At 50.0% G+C, this 23263-nt stretch overlaps 1 long non-coding RNA gene across 1 annotated transcript; it reads left to right on the forward strand.

Moving 5' to 3' along the window:
* The first annotated feature begins 1546 nt into the window (after positions 1–1546).
* LOC144298830 (uncharacterized) lies at positions 1547–17614 on the forward strand. The gene is made up of 4 exons (XR_013365704.1): positions 1547–1632; positions 15300–15490; positions 15621–15734; positions 15993–17614. It is a non-coding gene; the product is annotated as an uncharacterized LOC144298830 (long non-coding RNA).
* Positions 17615–23263: the final 5649 nt, after the last annotated feature.

Here is a 23263-nt window from a genome sequence, read left to right on the forward strand (position 1 = left end):
TAGAAGCAGTTCCACGTTTATTTGTGGGTTTTCATGTAAGATTTTACATGAAAAGTGAGGAAAGTGTTGAACAAAGGTTTCCAGAGCACTGCATGACACTGATCTGTCTGGGATTATCGACTTGCCCTGCCTGGCCCCAAGTGGAGCTGGGGCCTGTTTAGCTACATAGACTGTATCCTGCAGAGCCCCTGGGGCACCCTTCACTTGGTCAGTGATATGAACTCCCCAGAGATGTGCACTGCACTGTTTAGGGTCTGCCTCTCCTTTATCAACCCCGATTGAAGGCTTTGGGTGCCTTCTCCAGTGAGGAGTTGGCTGTGGTCTTGACCTTGTAACTCCATCAGGAGCTCCAGAACTGGGAACAGGCATTGCGAAACCTGAATCTCTAGGCTGTCTTTGGGACATTCATTTCCTCATTTAATAAGTAGTTATGGTCCACCCTACTCTGTGCTCAGCCCTGTGCTTGTCACAAGAGGAAAAGATCTCTCCCTTTCCTCTCCCTCCTGAGGACCATTTAGTTTATTAGGAGAGATAGAGATAGTGAGGAAGAAAACAAATAAATGTGTAATTAGAAGTTGAGATCAGTGGCCTAAAGAAAATAGAATGCTGACCTAGAGATAAGGGGCTAGGGTACCAGCTGAGATGAGGTAAGAGAAGAGGCCTCCTTGAGGAAGTGACATTGAGCTGAGACCTGAGGGATGAGGGGGCAGCTATGAGATGAGCATAGGTAAGAGTGTCTTACGTAGAAGGTACAATGAGTGCAAAGGCCCTAGGGCATGAAACTACTTGAGTCTAGAGAGTCAGGGGAGTGTCATTGTGGTTGGATGGTCATGGGTAGGAAGGGCTCTGAATCTTCAGAAAACATCTGAAAGGTGCTCCAGTCAGGTGAATGTAGGTGTCCAGACCAGCCCTCATGCTCCGTGGCTGAACTCTTACTAATAGAGCCATGAATCAGGACGAGGGTCTGGAGGTGTCATCTTTGAACACATCCAAGGAATTACCAAATGCCTCCCATTGAGCCAATGAAATTCTGGGCCCAATCTCCTAGGGCAGACCCCAGACAGGAGTTAAAGTAATTCTAGATCCTATAACCGAGAACCTTCTAAATGTCAATCACTTAACAGCACAGATGCTCAATTCCCACATGAAGCCCCACAGGGTGTTGACAGGTAGCTTTCCCTGGGTGATGCAGGGACCCAGGCCTCCCACCCAGTATCTCCACCATCTCTGGGGATCTTGGCAAACGGTGAAAAGGGGGTGTAGAGCACTGCACAGGAGATTGTGATGGACCAGGGGTAGACGTGTATGTCTTTTCCACTCATGTTCCATTGGCCAGAATTCCGTTACTTGGCCATGCCCAATTGCAAGGGTGACTGGGAGAGGTCACCTGCTTGGATGGCCTCCAGGTAGAGGCAGTGGGTTCTGGTGGACACATAGCCCTCTCCACCACAGGTCTCTTGCTTTGAGTGGTCATGACAGTGTGGGCCGAGGCTCTCTGCTGTGACTTCACAGTAGCAGCACCCGGGCAGCTGCCGGGTCCCTATCCCAACCACTTAACTCAGGATCTCTGGGAATGGGGCCCCAGCATCTGCATTACGGAAAGCACCGCAGGAGATTGCGGTGTACAACCAGGTACTCTGTGCAGAGAGTAGATTCTGGGACAGGGGCCACAGCTGGGCCACCTTCCCCATGCTCAGGAATAATAATAATTATGAGTTACTACGAGGTGACAGGCTAGTGTGGCAGGCAGGCAGGCAGGCAGGCAGGCAGGAATAAGCTATTTAGAAATAACACGGTTGCACTTCTGCGTTCTAGGGAAGAGGCTGCTTGCACCTCACAGGTGGGCAGTGACTTGAGTGGCTCCTGGTGGTTGAGACAGGTGAGGACCTCACCTGGGCAGGTCCGGGTAGGGGAGGGCAGGGAGAAGCGGGTGACATGCTCAGCTTGGGTGGAACTCTGAGCTTCCCAGGAAGCCACCTGGGGAAGACGAGGGAGATGTTCCACGCCACGGAGTGGAGGGCACATGTGAACGGGGCACGGGCCAGAGGGAGACAGTGTACGCCCAGCAGCCACGGCATCCGGCAGATTCGAAGTTGTTTCCTTCCGTAGAGGTCCTCTCACCCATGGACCTTGACCCCTGTGTACAGCAGCCTGTGTTCTTGTACCGGTGGGGTCTTGAGGGTGTGAAGGAGGCGGAGGGAAGTGTGTGGTAGAGTTGTTATCTGGGTTCAGGCAAGGAAAAAAGGAATTCTGAAGAATTTAAATAGCAAAGGATTCTGCAAAGGCAATATTGGGTACGCGTGACACAGGGAGGGACCCAGGGGTCACCCTTCAGCCACTGGCTGGATCTGGCTGGCCACGGGCACCCTCTGCTCCCTCTCTTCAGAGCGGCCTTCCCCTTCCTTCCCTCTGACACCCTGATGCAGGGCTGGCCAACGCCTGGCTCTCTGCTCGTCCCCCGCGGGCATCACTGATTGATGTTGCGTTGCCCAGGGCAGGTCCCTGCTCCAGGCATTCGTGACCAACAGATCACAGATGACACAGGAAACCAAACTTATTTCTTTTCCGGGGTTAACATGACACCCCCTTCCAAGGCAACGTGTGTGCAATTTCGATGAAATTGTCATTGTCTTAACCCCCAGGAGCCAGGGTTTCATGCCCCTGGGGGCAGGTGACCCACCTGGGGGCTATGGCTGCTGACCTTGCCGAGGCCTAGAGGCAGGCCAGTTTGCTGGTGGCCCTGGTGCAGCCAGGAGATGTCGTCTTCCAGATGAGGACAGTGCAGGGCAGTGCTCCGGACTCCCCAGGTCAGGGTGGCTGGGCCGCCCACCCCTCTGGAAATGAGGAAATGAGCAAGGCTCTGAGCTTCTCAACTACAAATAACTTAACACATCTTCATGGAATACTTAGTATATTCCAGGTTTGGGGAACATAAAAAGAAATGAATGGTCCCTGCCTTCAAGAAGCTCTGCCTTCAACTCTTGGGTGGCCCACCTAAGGAAACCTGAGAGCACTGTCCCGGTGGCTGTCACACCCTTCTCCTGACCCTGTCTCCAGCTGGGGAGGCCTGTGCTGCCCCCCCCCCCCGCCCCCTGCTTCACTCTGACTTCACGGTGGGTCCTGACCTCCTGGGTTCTGTCCCACAGGCAGCATTTGCCAGCTTCATGCCCTCTCCTGTTCCCAACCAGGCCCCGGGCTGCAGGGAATCACGGGGCTGCCGGGTTGGCCCGGCCCAGGGGGAGCTGGGATCACACATGGCAAGGGGGGCAAGGGGCAGTGATCACCTCCATTGCCCTCCGGTGGGTTTCTTTCCCACCTGGTTCCTCCTTGGCCTTCCTAATTACTGTTCCGTCCTAATCCCTGGGCTTTTCTTTGACGATTCCCACCCGTGGACTGTTTCCAGAGGGAAAGAGAAAAAGGCAAGAACAGTGAGTATCAGGGCGTGGGCTGAGCTTATATCCCGAGTCCTCTCTTCCCCGCTGTGTGACCTTGGGCAAGTTGCTTCACTTCTCGGGGCTGCCCTCTGTTCAGTGAGACTAGCAGCCTCCTGCTGGGATTGTGGGAAGACCAACGACCCAAGTGTCCGGCCCACGGCCCACGTGTCCGGCAGGCTCTAACTGCTCCGCGAGCAAAGGCCGCCGTGGCTCCTTGTTAACGCATCCTTGGTGGCTGGGGTTGAGGTTTGCAGGTCGGCCGTGGCGTGTGGGCTGGAGACTTGGACATTCTCCTTTTTTTTTTTTCCACCCAGAGCTGCTGGGACTAAGCTTTCTCTCATCTCTTCAAGGAAGATATGACACCAACTTTGTTTTAGCAGAGACAAAACCCAAATAAATCATCCACAGAGGGACCAGCAGGCTAATAGAATGTTCTTAAAAGGGCATTTTATTTTGTCAAATTGCTCTAGTGCAGCTGATCTTTGCTTGCCGTTTTTTTTGTGTGTGTGTGAGTGCAGATTTCTCGAGGGTTTGTTTGCAAGGTTTGAGGAAAGCTGCGGCCCTGACATCTGTCCCGCACCCCTCGCTCTGTATCTCTGTCGCCCTGTCCCTGCCAGCACCCAGCCCGCGACATCTTCACCTCCACCCCCCACGTGCAGGAGGAGCAGGGGGAGACGTGGGAGTGGATGGGGGGCCAGCGGGGGGTGGGTGGGTGGGTGGGGAGAGCCCCCGAGTCCTCTTTGGGGGTCCACGGTTTGTGCAACGCCGGGACCCGCTCCGAGCCCACCGCATTATCCAGGCTCGTTTTCTCTTCTTATTTTCTGAAAAGCCGTGTGTCAGCACAGGCGTGGCAGGTGTGCTCGCTCCCCGAGACTGCGCCCCAGCTCGGGAAGAAAAATGCAGACTCGGAGAGAATCCGGAGTCAGGCGGCTCTCCCCTCGGGTGCAGGAGAGGGGAGGAAGCGCGGGGGTGGGGGGCGGTGGCTGGCGTCGAGGGGTGCAGGCTGCCCAGCCTGCCCAGCTGGCCGGGGGGCCTCCTCCGGGCTGAGGAAAGAGGCCCCCATAAAGTGACTGCCAGGAGTAGAGCAGCTGGCTGGCTCCCTCCCCCTATCTTGCTCCCCTCCCTCCATCCCTTTCTCCCTTCCTTCCTCCTGCCCTCCCTTCTCCCTTCCTCCCTCCTCCTTCATCCATGCCCCCATTCCCCTCCCTCTCTCCCCGGCCTCCCTCCCGTGCTGGGCTAAGGACCTATGGCAGCCCGGCTCAGTGCTCCAGGCTCCTGACGGGGTCCAGCTGCAGGGGGTGAGCCTCTGCGCCCTGGAGCCTGCTGGGGATCCAGGGGCTTGGGTGCAATCCCCATGCTACTGAAGCTACTGAAGTTCTGGGTGGTTCTCCAGGAAGCATCACTGTGCCTGGATGGACAGAGAAGGCTCTTGGAAGGCAGGGGAAATTTGGCCCAGGTCTCAGTTTTTCAGGGGGAAGGGTGTTCTCAACAGAGGGAACAACCTGTACCACGGCTGGGAGACGGGACGGGGTTCAGGGTGGTGTGTGGGGAGGCCGGGAGGCTCAGGGAGACCTGAGCAAGCACCGTGTGGACGGAGACTCCGGGCTGACGTGGGTAATCAGTACATATTTATGCATGGTGCTCCTGCCACGTCCGGCCCAGAGCTCCTTTCGGGGGAGGACACAGAAGGTCCTGGTGAACTGTCTGCCATCCCCTGGGGGAGATAGTCAATGAACACTCCTTCAGCCTCGGCCTTGAGTCCCGTCTCTGCCCCTGTCTGTGTGCCAATCAGTTCACCCTTCCTGAGTCTCGGTTTTCTTGTCTGTAAAGTGAGGGATGATAGTTCCCATGATGGCCCACGATGCTTTGGGATCTGAATTAGCTCATATGTGGAAGGCTCTGGCACCACATATGTCATCTCATTTTACCTCCATGATGACCCTGGAAGGAAGGTACTATAATCTCCATTTTACCCATCTGGAAATGGTGGCTCAGAGAGGTTGGGCAACCTGTCCAAGGTCACACAGCTGGTAAAGGTCTATAGATGGAAACTCAGGCAGTCTGACTCCTAAAGCCTGAATGTTTAATAATGACCTCCCAGAAGTCAGCATATGGACTTGGAACAAGACAAATACGTCAGTAAAATGGGGTTGCCCAGATCTGGCAGGAGCACAGGGGATCAATGCAGGGGTGATGAGCTGTGAAGGGCCATGGGGACGCTCGTCTCTTCTGTGGCTTCTTAGCATCCCATCGATTGTACTCTCCTGGACTATGGGGTGGATGGGAAGAGGGGGATGGCAGTTGGGGGGGGGACAGGGATGCGGGGAGGAGGGTGGCAAGTACAAGAGGAAGAGTCCTTAGAGGGACCTGCCCCCTCCCATCTGGGTCCCTCCCTCTCTCCAGACGCCCAGCACCAAGGTGTCTGGGGAGCCCCGTGCTCCAGCAGAGGCCAGGTGGGTTTCCATCCTCCCAGCGGTGCCTTTTCTGTTCCCATGGGACCTTCTTGCTCTGGATACCCTGTTTTCCAGGAGTTTTGGTCTTTTCAGATCCTGTCTAGGGGGCCTCTTATATTCCCTGGGCGCACCTTCTGAACCTGTGCTTTGGCCTCTGCCTCCCTGAGCTCTCTCTATTCCCATCCCTCCCGGAGGGTGGACAGTGGGGCTCCTCAGGTCCAAGGATGCGCTCCGTCATAGCTTTATTCCCGGGCATCACGTCCCTTAGAAGGAGCCCAGACTACGCTGTCCCTAGACTAGGTCCCCAGTCATGACAAGGACTGGCCACACGATGGCGCCCTGGGACCATCAAGCACCTGCCATCCCTCCAATGGCCCCTGGTCCACTGTCACCCCTGGGCTGGTCTCTCCCTTAAGTGTTTCAGTGGCACCAAATGGTCTGTGCTTTATCTCATCATTGTCATCCTCCTCTCCACCCGCCCCTTCCTCAGCCCTCTGTGGACCCAGCCACCTGGAACTGGGCTCAGGGAAATCTTTAGGACAGGGGAACAGACCTTTAATGTCCATCCCAGGGGACATCCGGCTGCCTGGCTTGGGGCCCCGAATACAAATCTCTCCTCCTGGAAGTCTGAGGGCCAGGGCTGACACAGAGAAGGATGCCATCAGCTGCCAGGGGCCTGCGGAGGAGTGAGAGTTCACAGCTGCAGCTGGACGTAGCTCCCACGGCACACGCGGCCCAGGCCAGCGGTGCCCTTTCTCGGGCCCTGCTGAAGCTGATGGAACTACCAGCTGCAAAAACTGAGCCTTCTTTCTTTCTTTCTTTCTTTCTTTCTTTCTTTCTTTCTTTCTTTCTTTCTTTCTTCTTTCTTTTCTTTCTTTCTTTTTAAGATTTTATTCATGGAAGACAGAGACAGAGAGAGAGAGAGAGAGAGGCAGAGACACAGGCAGAGGGAGAAGCAGGCTCCATGCAGGGAGCCCGATGTGGGACTTGATCCTGGGTCTCCAGGGTCACGCCCTGGGCTGAAGGCAGTGCTAAACCGCTGGGCCACTGGGGCTGCCCCTGAGGCTTATTTCTATGAAAAAAGAAAAACCCACCTCAGGTGAGGGGGCCTCGAGTGAATTTCACACATGCTCAGGAAGCAGGGACAAGTTTGGATTATAATAATATAACCATTTGTGGTGTACTTACGGCATGCCAGGCACTGCTCGAAGCACTTTGCGTGGATTATTTTATTTGCATTGATTACCCCCTAAAATAGGTAATGGGAGAGGATTTCTAATGAGCATCAGGCCTGGGAAGGAGACAGATCTTGTTTTAGTGCCATGAAGTCCAGGGTACGTGCAGGATGGAGATGAGCTCCTTCAAGTCATAGGGGTGGAGAGAGAAAAGCCTCCTTTTAACTCACAGTGTATACTGAGACCTGCCACGGCAGCCTCTTCCCTTCCTACCCATTTGCTTTTCAGGGGAAGGAACGGTCCGCAGCTGGAGTTGGATCCTGATTTAATAAGGCAATAACCAGAGAAATGCATTTCGATTATTAAGCATTTGTTCATTAGGGCTCAGTTGCTCTGACCCAAATAGCTGCAAAGCAGTCATTACACATCAAAGACATTTCTGTTTATATATTTTGTTTATTTACCATCATGAACAAACATTATTGCATCAATTAAATGTTGATTAGAGGCCCATGATTTGAATTAGATTATACACAGAGCGTCAAGTCGTTTTTGCATCTCTTTTGGACATATCATCCATTTCTGTTTTAATGTTAGAATACAGTTCAATCCAAGTGTTAGAGGCTGTGACTGGTTGACGCGATAGGGTGGCTTCTGTGCACTTCCAGGGCTGGGTTGCAGCCTCGGACTGTGTGACGGTGGCCTGCGTTCAACATTGGTGATTCATGGATGTGCCTTCTCTCCATTGTGATTCTTGGCTTTTGGGGGGACTAATTTCTTAAAACACAGTGCAACACAATGCAATAACCCCCCACCATCAAATCCTTAGATACTGATCTCCAGGGTTGCACAGTTGAGCTGCCCAAATGAGACTAAGTTCTCTAAAATCGGTATTGAAATCAGCAGCATTGAAATCGGGTATGATACACTGAAAGACTATACATAGTTTTCCCAATCACTTAATTCAGAAGCACGGAGATGACATACCTCAACAGCTTTTTAAGAATAAAGAAAATTTGGGGAAATCTCTAAATGTATGAGAAAAATACTTTTTAGAAAATTAGATCACAGATAGACCTTTTTAAAAAAATATTTTATTTATCCATTCATGAGAGACAGAGAGAGGCAGAGACATAGGCAGAGGGAGAAGCAGGCTCCATGCAAGGAGCCTGATGTGGGACTCGATCCCAGGACCCTGGTATCACAACCTGGGTTAAAGGCAGATTCTCAACCACTGAGTCACCCAGGTGCTCTCATATATAAACCTTCTTGCTTTTTTGAGTCAGAGAAGGGACCTGAAGGAGGTATCCTGACTGGGTTGGGCCCCCTTGGGCTTAGAATGGGACCTCCCTAGTCCCCAGAGTCTGCCTTCCTTCTACTGCAATCTCTAGGTTAGCTGAAATAGGACTTCCCACGGGAATGTGTGGGGTGGGGGGGATTCAGATCTTCTGGGATGGTGAGGCTGATGAAAACTTCTCCCCACCCTGACCGCCAACCCAGCACAGGAAGGCCACTGACTGAGGCCAGCCCTGGGGAGGCTGTGTTCAAGCTGTCCTGGGTCAGTTCTACCGGGCGGCATGCAGGTGGGGGGCACTGGGGCAGCCGGGATGTGCTCCAGCCACGTGGAGCTGTGAGGCTCAGCTAGGAAGGCCAGCCCTGTACCTGTAAGGTAGGGTTTATTCTGGGATAAAGGAGAGGAAGAAAAGCTGGAGGGTGAGGGACAGTGGTGGGGAGTGAGTGACCTGCCTGCAAAGGCCAGTCTGCTTGTTGAAGGGCTTCTCCACTTCTAGCTCAGGTGTTTTCAGATATTTTTTTTTAAGATTTTATTTATTTATTCATGAGAGAGAGAGAGAGAGAGAGAGAGAGAGGCAGAGACATAGGCAGGGGGAGGAGCAGACCCCCTGCAAGGAGCCTAATATGGGACTCAATCCCAGGATTCCAGAATCAGGTTCTGAGTCAAAGGCAGATGCTCAGCCGCTGAGCCACCCAGACATCTCAAATTTTTTTCTAAAGATGTATTTTATTTTATTTTTTTAAAAAAAGATTTTATTTATTTATTTGAGAGAGAGAGGGAGTGAGAGAGAAAGTACAAGCAAGAGAGAGGGAGAGGCAGGCTCCCACTGAGCAGGGAACCTGATGTGAGACTTGATCCCAGGACCTTGGGATCATGACCTGAGCTGAAGGCAGACACTTAACTAACTGAGCCATCCAGGCACACCAAGATTTATTTATTTGAGAGAGAGAGAGAGAGAGAGAGAGAGAGAGGGAGGGAGGGAGAGGGAGAGAGAGAATCCTCAAGCAGACTCCCTGCTGAGCACAGAGCCTGACACGGGGCTCCGTCCCAGGACCCTGAGATCATGACCTGAGCCAAAATCAAGAGTCAACCACTTCACCAACTGGGCCCCCCAGGCACCTCTCAAACTTCTCTTTTTTTTTGTTTTTTTAAAGCAATGAAACTCTTTCATCAAATGACATCCTATGCCAAAGTCTGATATATAAACACTTAAACATAGTTGAGGTGAGGGCGGGGTCCATCTCAGTCGCCCCCTTGGCCCTCCACCCCATGGCACCCCCAAGTGTCTCTGCCCAAATCCTCATTCTCTGCAAACCTCCGCATCAAGATAAACGGGACAACCCAAGTCTCAAAGCCTGTCTCCAGTCCAGCTGTGGGCCAGGAACAGAAGGATGACTGGGATGAGACCTTCTCGAAGTCCCAGGCTACCTGTGGATATTCTGATTCTGGAGGGCTGGTTTAGCCCAAGAACATACTGTTAAGGGGATCCCTGGGTGGCTCGGTGGTTTAGCGCCTGCCTTTGGCCCAGGGCTCAATCCTGGAGTCCCGGGATCGAGTTCCGAGTCAGGCTCCCAGCATGGGGCCTGCTTCTCCCTCCTCCTGTGTCTCTGCCTCTCTCTCTCTCTCTCTCTATGTCTACCATAAATAAATAAATAAATAAATAAATAAATAAATAAATAAATAAATCTTAAAAAAAAAAAGGAACATAACTGTTAACAAGATCCCCCAGTGATTCTAACGCAGTGCGCAGCGCTGGGGGAAGGGCACGGCACGGCAGTGCTCCCTCTCAGGGGCTGACTCTGTGTCCGTGTCTCCCTGTGGGTCACCTGCATGCAGAGGTGCTCAGAGAGGGCTTGAGTGATTGGAGCCTAGCCAGCCTGCAGTGGGAAGCCACCTCTGCTTCTCCACGGGGCACACAGCACAGACATCCGGCTGGTGGCCATCGTCATAATAATCTTAATTACTGTTGTTATTCTAAATGTAAGGTTTGGTGCTTACGAGGTACAAGATCCAGTGAGAAGCAATTTATAAACCTTCTGGTATTTTACCCTCATACCAAACCTTGTGATATTAAGTTCATTTTGTAAACGGAGAGCTGAGACTTTGGAAGTTAAGGTCTTGTGCAAGTTCATACTGCTAGTTGGTGGTGGACGTGAGCCTCACACTCATGTCTAATGTTCCCCAAAGCTTTGGCATCTTGACCTTTATGTTGTATTGAGAACCTGGGCATACAGACTTTTCTCAGTAGTGAGGATGATGTCCTCAAATGACCCTTGCTCCAATATAATAGTGCCCAATATGGATAGTAGTAACGGTGTACGTCTGCCCAGTAAGTGACCCCATCTGCCTTCTCTGAAACAAATCCCACCCACACGTGGCCACAAAGGTCGCATGCTCCAGCCTGGGCCTGTCAGAACGCCCCATACCCTTTGGCCCAGGGTGGACACTGGATCCATATCAGACCAATCGCATGCCTTCCCCAGGCAAGTTAGGAGGGGAGGGAGAAGGAGCAAGGCCTGGTGACCGAGTCTTACTGGCCAGGCCCTTCCCCAATTCTGAATTGCCAGAGCACCTGTCATTCTCAGCTATGTCACAACATTTCATTTTTTGCTTTAGCCTTGTGTGAGTTAGTTTTCTGACACTTGCGACCAAAAGAATCCTGTCTAATTGAGCATCCCATGTCAACATGCTGGTCCCTCCATCCTGAGCCCCCTCTGAACTGCCTCTGAATCACCACTCTCTCCCTGCTCCTCTCTGCAGACCATGCTTTCTCCCAGAGTGGCCAAGGGTTCTCTGAATACTAGTTACTCCCAGGAAGTCCCCAGCCCCACCCAAGCGTATTTATTTAAAATTTTAATTGTAGTAGATAGGCATAACATAAAATTTACCATCTTAATTTTTAAGGGTCCAGTTCAGTGGCATTAAGCACATTCACATTGTTGTGTGACCATCACCATCACCCATCTCCGGAACTTGTTTATCTTCCCTGATCAAAACTTTGTATTAATTAAACACTAACCTCCCCCCCTCCCCACTTTCCCCAGCCCCTGGCAATCACCGTTGTCCTCTGTGTCTACCAATGTGACTACTCTAGGGATCCGATGTGTGTGGAATCACATAGTATTTGTCTTTTTGTGGCTGGCTTATTTTACGTGGTAAATATCCTCAAGACTCATTCACATTGTAGCCTATGGTAGTATTTCCTTCCTTTTTAAGGCTGAGTAGTATTTCACTGTATGCGTACATCACATTTTGCTCATCCATTCATCTAATGAGGGACACAGAGTTCTTCTACCTTTTGGCTAATCATGACTAATGCTGCTATGAACATGAATGTACAAATATCTCTCTAGATCATGCTTTTAATTCTTTTTTTTTAAAGATTTATTTATTTATGACAGACACGGAGAGAGAGAGAGAGGCAGAGACACAGGCAGAGGGAGAAGCAGACTCCATGCTGGGAGCCCGATGCGGGACTCGATCCCGGGACTCCAGGATCGTGCGCTGGGCCAAAGGCAGGCGCCGAACCACTGAGCCACCCAGGGATCCCCCCCCTGCTTTTAATTCTTTTGGCTATATATCCAGAAGTGAAATTAATGAATCATATGATAATTCTATTTTTAGTTTTTTGAGGGACTGCCATACTATTTTCCACAGTGGTTGCACCAGTTTGCACTCCAATCAACAGTGCACAAATGTTCCAATTTCTCCACATCCTTGCCAACGTTTGTTATTTTCTACTTTTTTTTTTCACCTATTAGCCATCCTGATGAGTGTGAAGTGGTGGTAGTGAATTTTTAATAATGATAACTGTATCAGTTGTGCTGCATAAATACCATTCTAAAATTAGTGGCTTTTTTTTTTAATTTTTATTTATTTATGATAGTCACAGAGAGAGAGAGAGAGAGAGAGGCAGAGACATAGGCAGAAGGAGAAGCAGGCTCCATGCACCGGGAGCCCGACATGGGATTCGATCCCGGGTCTCCAGGATCGCGCCCTGGGCCAAAGGCAGGCGCCAAACCGCTGCGCCACCCAGGGATCCCTAAAATTAGTGGCTTAAAACAACCACCATGACAGGTGCCTGGGTGGCTCTGGTTGATCATCTGACTCTTGATTTTGGCTCAGAGCCGTGGGATCTAGCCCCATGTCATGTTGGGCTCCCTGCTTAGTGGGGAGTCTGCTTGAGGGTCTCTCCCTCTGCCCCACCTCCTGCTCATGCTCTCTCTCTCTAAAGTAAATATTAAAAACAAAAACAACCACCCTGATTCTCTGAGTTTGCAAAATGGGCTGAGCTTAGCTATGTGGTTCTTCTGGTCTTGGCAGGACTCTCACTCACGTGTTTAGGGCTAATTTCAGGGTTGACTGATCTAGGATTATTTCAGCTGGGACAACTCATTGGTGCTTTGTGTCATCTCTCCTACAGGGGCTAGCCTGGCATGGTCACAGGAACTCTGGACAGAACTCTATAAGAATAAACTGAAATGCGCAATGTTTCCTGCGGCCTAAGCTTAAAAGTGGTATTCAGTGACCTTCTCTGAATTCCACTGGTCAAAACAAATCACACCAGGCCAGTCCATATTCAAGGCAGGGTGAGAATTTACTCTACCTCTTGGAAGGACTTCCAAAGTCAAATTGCCAAAGGATGCAGATATGGGAAAGTGAATAATTACCACCATTTCCCAAAAATCTATCATAACTTTTCAATAAGTTTTTGTATCAGACCGCAAAGATGTCCATTTAAGATTCACTCTGAGGCTCGCCCAATTTATAAGTTTCAGGGGCTCTGGTTCACCTCCAAGATTAGACTATGCTGGGAAGCATGGAATCCAGGCTACTAATTCATCTGTTGGCCAAGAGCAGTTGACTCTAGGTTGGCTTGGCCCATGTAGCCTTGTACTGTTAGTGGCAGCCGTTATGCAATTGGCTTTTTCATCATCTTTAGAAGATGACAAGTCCCACCTTCTCCTCAAAGCCTATAGCAACCAGGGGAGCCTTCACAGGGCTCCATGGCCTGTGTAAAAGCTCAGAAAGTCAAAACTAAATGAAGACTAATGGTTTCTAAAACTCAGAGCCTCCCCCTGAAACTAGATAAATACAGAGCTAGGCTCAAATGGTCAGAGCTGTTGGTGGCAAGCGTGGGGGAGCAGGTACCCCCAGGCATTCTGTTCAATGCTCAGTCCCTGGAGGCTAATCTGAAAGATCTGGGCAGAGTTTCCTGCTTCATTATTTCAGTTACTGCTACACTCATGCTGCATGACAAAACATTCCCAACTCAGTGGCAAACAACACTAAGCATTTATGGGTCTGTGGGTTGGCTAGGGTTCAGCTGATCTTGGCTGGGCCAGCCTGGACTCCAGGAAGTGGGTTGGGTTCAGGTCTGCAGCAACAGAGCTTCATTCTTGCACCAGCAGCTTACCAAGGCAAAGTCTTCTAACAGAGAGAGGGAGAAACAGAGGACAAGTAAATGATCTTAAACATTTGAGGCTTCTTCTTGATCATGCCTACTATTGTTCTGTGGGTCAAAGTGAGTCATGTGGCCAAGCCAAACATCAACAAGGTAGAGAGACCTCAACTCTTCTTTCATTAGGAGGGTCCAGTGAGTTACATGGCCCGGGATGAGATGAATAATCTTAATACGAGGGAGTAAAAATTAGGACTCCCATATTTACCCAGAGTGGTTTGGAGGTTAAGGTATTGGGGTTAAACCTAAGTTCTGTGCAAGTGAAGTTTTTTATATGCTTATTAGAGAATATCTCATCAATGGTTGGCCTGGATCAGCGGGAGGCTATTTACAGGAGGAATGGAGGATTCTTATGAAAATGAGCTCCTTTGGGTTAGTACAGAACTGAGCCAAGGAGCTTCCCCAAGTAACAGAAATCTCCATCTTTGAAGGAATTTCAAAGTTCCTTCCAAATTTCAAATTTCCAATTCCTTCTCCCACCTGGCCCCTGCCTCACTGTTGACTCAAAACTGGTTTCTGGGGAGAGGGCATTGTTTCAGTAAGACTGGGAGAAGTCAGGCCTAAGCAGTGCTATTGTGTGTCTCCTTCTGTGAGCTGACTATGGAAGGGGAGAGGGGCTTTCTCTTCCAAACCACAGACCCTTACTGTGGGGCTTTGAAATTCTAGCATGGGCAATGGTTATGCTTGGTATCGGGCAGGACACGGAAGTGCCCTGTAGCAGCAGACACAGAGTCCCAGAGAAGCAGTGGCACCCACGGAACTTGGCATGGGTGACCTCTTGTTTAGAGTGACAGATTCCAAATGGGTGGGGAGAGATAAGATGGGGGACAGGTGAGCATGCCCTTCTGGGGTCTAGTCTTGGAGACAGTGCATGACTGGGCCTTACTGGCACACTGTCCAGCATGTACCATGGTTCCAGCCATACTCAGGCTAAGGCCTAATGCCTAGGCTGTCCTCCCTGGACTTTAGGAATATGATGGTTAATTCAATTCTATCAGGAGATTACAAGGATTGCAAACAATGTTTTCAACACTATTCCTTTGTTCATTAAGTATCCAGCACATTCTCTGTGCCAGGCCCTATGGTAGGAACATTGAATAAAGAAACATTTCCTTAGTTTCAGGTGTTGTTGATAATGGGGAAGGTGATGCATGGGAGCAGGGGGTAGGTGAGAAATCTCTGTACCGTCTGCTAAATTTTGTTGTGAACCTAAACCTGCTCTAAAAAATAAAGTCTATTTTAAAAAAGGGGAAAAATTCCTGTTTTGAGAAGCTCATTATCTAGTATAGGGCAAACTACAGCCTATGGGCTGAATCTGGCCCACCAACTCTGTGTTGTAAATAAAGTTTTATTGGAACACAGCCATACGCATTTGTTTACATGTTTTCTATAGCTGCTTTAGCATATAAAGGCAGAGTTGAGGGGTTAAGACAGAGACTATGACCTGGGATGAATACTCTGTTAACTCTGGATTCTTTTCAGAAAAAATTTGCCAATTTGTTGTCTAGTAAAAAACAAAAAAACAGGCAATGACAATACAGCATGGTAATCCTGTGACAACAGTAAGCACAAGGCTTTGGGATCAGGGAAGGCTTCTTGGAAGAGGCAATGTCTAATCCAAGAACTACAGTGGAGAGATCACAGGCTGAGAAAAGCATGAACAAAGTCCAGAGGTAAGAGTGAAGGTGGGATTTGGGTCTCGGTGTAACTGGGAGCTAGGGTGAGGTTGGTGCTTATCAACAGGGGGGTGTGCTCTGACCTGTGCTGATGATATGAGTGCATTTGACTCTCTATTCCTTTTAGGCCTGGATTTTGTTGTTTCCAATTTACAGATGGGAATGGATGTGACAGTAAAGGAACTGACATTCACGGAGGCCGGTGGATGGAAGGATGATTTGAGTGTATTTGCCACATCTTGTGAGTGCTGGGAGTGGGTTCTGGTTAGAAGCTGGGGTTGCACCCTGGCCTTGCCTCTAGGCTCCCAAGAGACCAATATTAGCTGGTGATCCCTGTGGTAGCCTGGCAAGACTTAACCCAGCTCCAGAGTGTTCTGTGCCCACACTCAGCCTTCCCAGGGGGGCTGCCTGGCACAGGGGTCCCCGAACTCTGGGCTCACCTGCAGGTCTGGCCCTCCTTCCTCTTCCCTCCCATCAAAATTGTGTCCTTTGCCCTCAGGCCAATGAGATCTGCAAATCCACACTGGGGGAAAAAAACCCTGTGACTCAGAGCAGCCACTCTCCAGGGCTTGAGTGGGAACCACAAGCATCATGACTTACTGGTTTGTGCCCAGGAGGATCTTCAGGTTTCCCACCAAGTCCAGACACACAGCTTCAGAATCCTGCTCAATTCACCCTCCATCCATCAGCTGATATACTTCCCAACCCTTCCTGAATCTGGAGAAGGGTTGGCTCGCGCAGTGCTTTCAGCACAAACCTACTCACTTCCCGTAGGAAGCCAGCCTTTCCGTCAACTCTGCTTCTGACCCAGAATTTAACACAATTCAACAAATGTTCACCGAGAATCCACTAAGTGTCAGGGAGCAGGGATGAATAAACATGGTCTCTGTGCCCTAAGGAGCTCACATTCTGATGAGAGAAGTTACTGACTTCAGCTCCCTCTGAAGCGGCAGCCTTGCTCTGCGGAGGTTCGGGGTGGAACTGGGCACGCTCCATGCACAACTGCCCTCAGCCTTTCCCAGCAGAGATGGGGCCATCCCTGCATGCCATTGTGTGGCTGGGAACTCAGCATCTTGCACCAGTGGGGGCTGGACCCCAAGGAATGGCAGCAGCTCAAGGTAAAAGATGAAGTCAGGTGTGAGTCAGGCTGGGATTAATGAACAGTGCATCTGGCCTGAGCAATGGGTACAGCACTGGGGTCTCTGGAATGTTCCAATAAGGAAGTGTACTCTGGGGCGCTGGTCACCATCTGGTGAAGGCATGGGGAGGAAAGAGCTGACAAGCAAAGAACTAAAGTATCAGGGCCTAAGCCCCCCAACTAGGAGCACAGCAAGAAAGAAACCAAGGCAGAGGAATAGCCAGTCCAACTCTGTGCAAGGGTTGACAAATGTGTCAGGACCCCAGCAGGTTTGCCAGGCTTTATAGAAAGACGCCAGTTTTAAGAAGCTCGGGGGCTGATTCCTCTGGTCTAGCCCTACACTGCCCAAACCTGGTTCAGGGACGCTGGATGGCCGGGGCCTCCCTAAGTTAGAACGCCCATGAGAGCCTCTTGTGACTTGTCACGTTTTCTCTTCATCAAGACACAATGGCCATTTCCACGCAGCGGCTGTCTTCCCGCCCCCAAGGGCTGGCAGTCACATCATTCGCAGAAGGGGCGCCCGGTTACCTCTCAGACCTTGTCCTGGCATTTGACTACCTGCCTTTCTGTGGAGATTTCCAGAATCCACTAAGTAGGTGCTGTAAATAGGCAGAGAAGGGAATGAGTGTGAGTGTCTATGTGCGTGTGTGTGTCTTAGTCTCTACTTACACCGCAGACACACACACACACACACACACACACACACACAGCCACACTCACAGAAGCAGATCGACTTCATCGGAATCAGTTTGCAAACTTCATTTCTTTAGGATGAAGAGACGAGAAAATTATTATTAACATATCAATGGCACCTCCATGCTGGGAACAAGATTACTCTCAGGCGCACACAAGCACCCAGGGAGGCACAGACGCTGTATTTTAAATGTGCTCCGTCTCCGCATCGCGCTCTCCACCCTGCCCCCATTCCCTTTTTATTTTTATTTTATTTTTTTTTATTCCTCCAAGCTTGTTTCTCTTGAAATTTCCACCTTGTGGTTGTGTACTGCTGACTTCACATTTGCTGTGGTGTGAACTCCACATCTGTGAATGGATGACAGGAAAGATTAATAGCCCTGCTCCCTTCTCCTTGACTGTGGGCCCAGCTAATGAATAAATAAATAAATAAATAAATAAACAGAGCTCCAATCCCCTAAATAGAGACCCAGAGCCGGGGAGAAAACAGCCTTTTGCTGAATCCATTCTTTAAGGAAAAACCCAACCTCTAATGATCTCTGATTTACATAGTCGGCAGTTTTTCGCTAAACATTTTACAAAGACACAAAAGTTTGGGGTGGAGGGATTGCCCCCACGCTCCTGGTAGACGGAGGCTGGGGGCCCGAGAAGCCCACAAGCCAAGCTGAGCTGGCGCAGAGCTCGGGCTGGTGGTGATTAGGAGCCGGTTTCTCACCCAGATCATCTCAGGCCAGAGACCGCTGAGCCAAGTGATGGCAAGGAGGGTGGCAAAGCGACCCCACGGGGGTCCCAGCCGTGGTGCTCACTTACCAGCCAGGAGGAGGCATGTGAGGCCTCATCAGTCAGCTCAGAGAGAGTCTATGCTCACAATGAGGGGGAGATCACCTTCTCCCTCCTGCCTCCTTCTGGCTCCCAATTCCCGTGAAAGGGGAAGAAGCTCAGATGTTCAAGGAAACTGCTTCCCAAACTTGAACGTGTACACAAATTACCCGGACATCTTGTTACAATGCAGAGTCTGATCCTGTAGGTCGAAGCTGGGGCTGAGATTCATCATCTCTCAACCAATCCCCAGGGGATGCTCAGTGCTCTGGGTCCAGGGACCACAGTGGGAGGAGCGAGACACAGTGGCATCGTGTCCTCTCCTCTGTGGCTGTCATCGGAGGACAGTCATCCCCTTCCTACTACCATCCTTGGGGCTTGGCCTTTACCTGGTTCTTCAACCTCGGCTAACTCTACGGCTTGGTTATTGCCGGGCAACGTCAGCCCACCCCGGCAAGGGCGTCCTGTCTAGAGCACGCGTGGAGATTTCGGGCCTTCATGGGCTGCGTTTGAAAGGCCTGCTGCGTCTCACCGGGTCACTGCGTCTTAAACAAGATGAGTTGTTTGACACAGGGAGATGCTGCGGCCGGGGCACTGGCCGGGGGGCAGGCAGGTTCGCGGGCAGCGAAGGCGTCCACCTGCCCCGGCTGAGCTGACCAGAGGCTGGGGGTCCCAGGCTGCGGACGTCGGAGGGACGGCGAGCTGCTCGTCAGCGCGGCCCGGAGTTGGAGGGGCCAGGATGGGGGTGCAGCAGCCATCCACCCCAACCTGCTGTTCCTGCTGTTGATCAGCTCATGTCACCATCTGATGACAGAGCAGAGAAGAGAACATTACCGCTGGCGGGGACAGGAAGCCCTCAATGCTGGACATTCTCTTGAACTCACGGCCCCTCCGGCTTAAGCAGACCTGGTCCAAAGGAGCCAGGTAACACTCAGGTGGGCAGACTGGCCCTCAAGGAGGTGACAGAGGGCTGGCCCTCTGTCTTGTCTTGTCTCAATGCTCAGGTGGGACATCAGGTGCATCCCTGTTCTTGATCCCCAGCTGCGAGTCAGCTTGTGAAAGCCTTGAGTTTTGGGCTATGAATCACCCCAGTGAGCTCACCTTCTTACTCCCTGGATCGTTGTCAGCTGACCCTCATCCAGCCAGGGCGTAGCCAGCTGCTGCCCATCCCACTCTGTCCCGGGACCCCCGCCCCGTCCGACTACTTGTTTCTCTGAGCCTCAGTTTGCTCATCTGTGAGACACCTGCCTCCTAGGGCGGGGAAGGCAGAGAAGAAAACACTGCAATGTGCCCAGGCCGCTGTTTCCCTTAACCTGGCCAGCAACCATTCCGTTGGCCTCTGCACGCCCTCCTCCTTCTACCCTTCCCACGCTGCCCCCTTGGCCCGGGCCCCTTCTGTGCCCTCTCTGATTGGTTAGCTGGGGAGCATCTCCCTAGTTGTGTTTCAGGAAACAAATCCCATGAGATGCTTTGCAAAAAAAAAAGTCTACAGTAAAAAAAAGATTTTTTTTTTTTTTTTGCAAGGGGGGTGGGGAGCAGAAATTGCATAACATTTGCCTCTTGAGGAGTAAATTCAGGTTAACCTTGCCTGGTTCAGCTTTACCCAAACTTGTTTGGCCGTGGAATGTTCCTCAGTATAGCACTTACTACCAACTGAGGTGTCAGAGGCTGGGAACAGCCGACACTCTCCTCTTCCAAAGCCTCAACCTGGGGCCAGTCTGGCCCCCGGGGAGGCTGGGTTTTGTGGGTGCAGGCTCATCCCTATCCCTACAGTAGAAATGGTAGGCATTTCTATCCTGTTTTTGTCTCCTGAACTTTCTGACCCCATGATTCTCTCTGGGCTTAGCTTCCCATGCCGGGTATTTTAGGCTGTCTCTTTGCAGAGAAAGTTGGGACTGAACCTTGCACCCACCTGGAGAACCCTGCCCGGCTCAACTCCAGGGTTATTGCACTGATATAGCCCAGCTCAGCTCACGAACCTGAGACCAATGTCATCTGTGACCTGCTTGTATCCCCTTGGCATTCCTCATTCCAGGAGCTGCTAACTGGCAGCCCACGGCAAACCTCTGTGACTCTGCCAGGGGATTTGTCTCTGCTGCTTGCACGGAGGCCAGGAGGCCAGACCATTAATGCCTCCTGGGAGGTGCCCTCTGCGCGCGCCTGATGGGCATAGTAGTTTCCTGGGGTGGCTGTAACAAATATCCACAAACTTGGTGGCTTCAAACCATAGAAGTATTCTCTCACAGTTCTGGAGGACAGAAGCCCAAAATCACTATCACTGGGCTGGAATCAAGGTGTCAGAGGACCATGGTCCCTCTGGAGGCTCTCAGGGGGCAGTCCATGCCTTGCCTCCTCCAGCTCTCGCTGCTGCTGGCATCCCTGACTCTGGTGCTGGCGCTGGTGCTAGGCCACTCACATCTCTGTTCCATGGTTCCATTGCCTTCTCTTCTGTTTGTGTAAAATCTCCCTTTCTTCCCATTTTGGTTGTATTTAAGGCCTCCCTGGATAATCCAGGATCATCTCCTTATCTCAAAAGCCTTACCTTAGTCATATCAGCAAAATGCTTAAAAAAATTTTTTTTTTAAATTTTCTTTGCCATATAAGGTAACCTTTGCAGGTTCCAGGGATTGGGGTCTGATCCCTTTGGGAGCTGTTATTTCCCCTGTTACATGAGGGCTGGAGGGAGGATAAACAACCAGCTTCCTGCCCCTTTGGGTGCCCAGATCCATTGCCTGCTTTCTCCTATTGTTCCCGCAAGGAGCAGAGGGGTTGCACCCCCGTTGTCCATAGCAACACAGGGCTCAGCAGCACACTCTGCTGGGTTTCTTCCTCTCATCCCCTCCCTGCCTCACCTCTGTATTCCTCTGACCCGCGGCTCCCGGGAACCCTTCCTAAATAAACTAGTTGGCCCTGAATCCTCCTCTCAAGGTTTGCTTCTGGGGGATCCAACCTAAGAAACCCACCTATGGCCAGCCATCCACAAGCAAAGGCAATAACTTGTCGATTATGCTACAAACTCCAAGAATCTCGATGTATGGAGCCCCGGGGACGAGGTGCTTGGAGCCGTGAATGAAGTGGTGGAGTCAGCAACCACCCTGCAGGGACTGTGGAGCCTCCCACCAGCACAGCCGCACTGCTCCCTCTCCATGCAGACTTCATTCAGCGGAGGGAGGGCATCGAATCTGTATTTACCTTGATGATTCACAGCGGAACAGAAATCTTGGTGGGATGTAAAGAGCAGAGTTTCTCCCAAAGCCACCATCATCTCTTTGATGTGGGGATTTGACCTCCTCCAGACGCTGGGGAAGCAGAGGCCCTCATTACGCCAAGCAGCTTGCAAAGGATGTGAAGGCTGATAGCTACTTAGAAGAAAGAAGTACCACGAGGTGGATGGGCATAGACCTGCCCACCCCATGAGGTGTGGGGACCTGGGCAGAATAACCTTGACTCCACAGCTCCTGGGGTGAATGGGTCCATCCAATGGTATTTTGGGAAATGCTTTACAATGGGCTTCCGGATGGGGTGGGGGGAGCCTTGCTCTGTAACATTTGCCAATTTCTGTGGTGTAAATACTCTCAGGGTGGCTAGTTTCAAGCGACCAACTTGTTCACTGGTTTGAAAAATTCTCAAAACTTTAACAATGAACTCTTGTAAGCCAGTATGAGCTGGCTCGGGCATGTCACTACCTCCATCCTTTATTTCATTGTAGTTGTTAAATTGGATTTTTATTTTATTTATTGGAAAGGATTCTTTTTTTTTCTTTTTTAAAAATTTTAATTATTTTTAATATAAATTTATTTTTTATTGGTGTTCAATTTGCCAACATATAGAATAACACCCAGTGCTCATTCCATCAGGTGCCCCCCTCAGTGCCAGTCATCCCCACCCCCCACCCACCTCCCCTTCCACCCCCCCTAGTTGGTTTCCCAGGGCTACGAGTCACTCATGTTCTTTATTACATTTTATTTAAATTTCAAACTTGCAGAAAAATTCCAAAAATACTCAAATAGACCACTGTATGTATATACCCTTTATCTCCATCCACCAGATATCAGTATTTTGCCATTGTTACTTTATTTTTCTTTCTGAACATATATATTATTTATTGTTGTTTTTTATTACTGTTGACCCTTTGGAATGTAAGTTGCAGGTGCATGACTTGTTCCTAAGTATTTACCTCATCTTTTCCTCCTGGACCCCACATCTCCTGTACACATCTGTAACCACACTGATACACTAGTATCTAATTTGTATTTGAATTTCACCTATTGCCTTAGTGATGTCTTTTATAGTACTTTTTTCAGATCCAAGATCTGATCCGGGGTCCTGTTTCATTTCTTTGTCAAGCGTCTTTTCTCTCTGTTAGCGTGATTTCCTTATACTTTTGTCTCTTTCCTGAATTTTGACATTTTTTTGGAAACATCCAGAAAAGTTTTGTAGGATGTTCTTTAATTTGAGTTTATTTTAGTACGGAGATGCAATTTTTAAAAAATTTGATAAAGAAATATGCTATTTTAAGTTACATACTTACTATTCATTTAAATTATAGAAAGAATATACAAGAAAAAACAAATAGGAGTAAGAAAATAAATATCATTTGTTATTGCCCTACCCAGAAGGGGCCACTCTTGACATTTCACTCAGTGTCTTATCTACATGCACACACTTAACTTGTTTTTCCAAAGAGGAAATTATATGTTCATACAGATGTGTCAAGCTTTTATTTGTTAAAATGAAGTGTATGTCTCTCCTTATTATTCAGGATCTCTCTACAACACCTTCCATGGCTACAGAGTATTGATATACATTTATATTATTTCTAATTTTTCTTATAAAGCTCAATGCTGGGGCACATTCACGATAGCTTCCTTGGGAGAATTTTCCAGGGATGGAACTGATACATCAAAAAGCTCAGAAACATTCAACGATTGTGCTAGGTGTTGCTAAATTGTCTTTGGGAAATACACTAATTTCTATTTCACCAGCAGCACATGAAAGTTGTCATCCACCCCCACCCCCCCCAGCCCATCTCCCACATCACTAGGAATTATTTTATGTTAACCTTTGGCATGGACAGAAAAATGAATACTTACTTGTTTCAGAAATATTTTATTATGAAG

The sequence above is a fragment of the Canis aureus genome, chromosome 26 (genome assembly GCF_053574225.1).
Source record: "Canis aureus isolate CA01 chromosome 26, VMU_Caureus_v.1.0, whole genome shotgun sequence".
NCBI classification, from domain to species: Eukaryota; Metazoa; Chordata; class Mammalia; order Carnivora; family Canidae; genus Canis; species Canis aureus.